This window comes from Capsicum annuum, chromosome 11 (assembly GCF_002878395.1).
Source record: "Capsicum annuum cultivar UCD-10X-F1 chromosome 11, UCD10Xv1.1, whole genome shotgun sequence".
Lineage (NCBI taxonomy): Eukaryota > Viridiplantae > Streptophyta > Magnoliopsida > Solanales > Solanaceae > Capsicum > Capsicum annuum.
Genome location: NC_061121.1, coordinates 122,017,367 through 122,020,237, shown reverse-complemented (window position 1 = coordinate 122,020,237; position 2,871 = coordinate 122,017,367).

The following is a 2,871-nucleotide window of genomic DNA, read 5'->3' as shown; positions in this document are numbered from 1 at the left end:
CGGGAAATGATGGTTTTACCCACTGGGGTAGAGACTGAAAAGGACTCTGCTAGAATTTCGGGACTAACTCCAAAATTGACTGCTATATAAGGAGTGACAAAATTAAAAGAAGCTCCTGGATCTAGAAAAGTGTAAACATGCACATAAAAGATCTGTAATGTACCGGTAACCACATCAAGAGAATTTGTCTAATCTTGTTAGGACTGAAAAGCATAGAGATGATTTGGGCATTGCCAACTAGAAGCACTGGAGGTGGAAACCTGCTGATTTAGGTGACCGGACTGAGCTGAGAAATAAATCTATTGACCCTGAGAACCTGGATGAGGACAGTCTCTGACTCTGTGGCTTGGCTTGCCACGTCAAAAAAAAATACTACTGCCAGCTCTACAAATACCCTAATGGTGTTTGCCACAAGTTTGGCAAAGAGGATAGGTGCAGGCACTGCTAACATTTCCCTATGACTTAGAGCCTGGAACTCTATCTTTGATACCCTCTCTGAACTTAGGAACTCGAGCACTAGATGTAGAAGGAGCTGGAACTAATGAATTAGGATGAAACTGAGAATGGTTTCATCCTTCTGACTTAGGATGAGCGAAGTTGAAACTATCAGTCTTTGCCCTCTTATTCTGTTTCACCCTCATCTTAATCTTTTGCTCATCAATCTGCCAAGCATGAGTTATAAGATTGGCTAAAGTCATGTCACTATTTATCATGGTAGATCTACACTCATTAACCACACTATCGTTCACCTCTAAAACGTACTTACTCATCCTTGCCCTGCTATCTGCAACCACATAAGGGGCATATCTAGCTAATTGAGTAAACTTAAGAGAATACTCTTTCACTATCATATTGTCCTGCCTAATATTGATGAATTTTAACACCTTAGATTCCCTAAGCTCTAGGGGAAAGAATCTATCGAGAAAATTAGATGCAAACTCCTCCTACTCAACTGGACCTGCATCATCTGCCCTCTCTGACTTCCACTGCTTGAACTAAGTATGAGAAACATCTTACAACTGATATGCAGCTAGCTGAACACTCTCAATCATAGTCACTCCCATGATGTCTGTCACCTTCTGCACCTGATCTAGGAATTCCAGAGGGTCCTCATCTGTCTTAGACCCGAGAAAGGACAAAGGATTTATTAAGGTAAAGTCCTAGATCCTAGATGCGGCTGAGTTGGCCACTAGGTTGGCCGGAATGACTGTTCGACATTTATTTTAAGCAACAACTAACTGAGCAAGAGTAGTGAATGCGACACTAAACTCCACATGAAAAACATGATCGCCTAAAGGATCTTCGTGCTGGGGGGCAGACTGATTTTTGTTTCTTCTTTTAGGAGACATATTTTGTAGAAGAAAAGGGAGAAATAGATTAGACTGAGAGATTGAATTGAGATTATGCTCACTAGCACGACATAAATACTAAAAGAAGGTAAACTGTTCCTAAAACATTTTATATCCTCCTGTACATAAATGTGACGCTCAACACACCCTTGCATAAGACTCTACTAGATGTGCCTTTCAAACTTCCTAGGATACTATTGAACCTTAGGCTCTGATACTAAGTTTGTAACTCCCCAAGTCTGCAACCCAAAATGCTATACGGTGTTCATGACCCCGAAGGACCACAAGCTAACCCATGACTGATATCTGTAACTGTATACTACATAATATACTGAATAATGTAGAAACATGAACTGAAAGGACATAAGGTTCACATAACTAAAGTAGAACATAACATCTAAATGGGGTATGAAATACCCAAAACAACTTAACTATCTAAACATAATAGTCTGGAAAGCCTCTAACTGACTGAACTGTCTGAGTAAGGAGTTGATGGGACATATCCCCAACTAACTCCAACTAATAAACTAATTAATGTGATAGTAGGGAAATAATCATGTCATCGAAGGATGAGGACTTACTGCTAACTCTGACTACTGATATTTGGAATCTACTGATACTCTGGAGTTCGTGTCTCTGAACCTATGGCGTAATATAAAAAGAAAGCATCATAGCACAAATGCGTCAGTACAATGGAATGTACTAAGCATGCATGTGAGCTAGAATATATGCAAGGGTTCACATGCATGATCAATGCTAATTGACGGTCTAACATGATCGTGAGAGTACATGCATAAATACATAACTGTAACTTATACCGTGATAACATGATTATTGAATCTAAATACTAATAACATGACATACTAATAACTGATATAACTGATAACATGAGTGACTGTATCTAACAGTCTTAAATCTAATGGAACTATCTGAGTTTTGTTCTGTGTCTGAGTTAACTGTATCTAACAGTCCTGAATTCTGAAGAACTATCTGAGTTTTTTACAAAGATTGATACTGAGACTATGGGAGGTAGTCATCTAGCCGATATGCCCCAAATGATACATTATAGCTGAATTGGGGTCCAATCTATGCCCTGATTGGAAGGGTATCAATACCTGTAAGGACAACATGTGAGTGACCCTAATATAACAAGTAACTCTAGTTAGAATGGTGGGAACCATCATATAGCAGGCAAAGCCACCTCATATACCCTCATATAGCATGATATGATGTCTTAACCTATGCTGGCTACATAGTTCTAGAATGCAAGGATTTCTTCTAAGAATCACACCCTCATATAACAAGTGAGTTCCCATCCTTGGGTTCGCTCGGTGCTAATTTCTACTTCAATTTGGATAGACACTGAACATGATTTACCGAACTAAACATGGATTGAGTTATTGAATTCAGTTGACTGATGGAATACTACTGATATCTGACAACTGACTGAGTTCATAAGATCATGGAAATTTCCTGAGTCATAAGACTGTTTGAAGTCTAAGGATCATAGCTTGACTGAGAG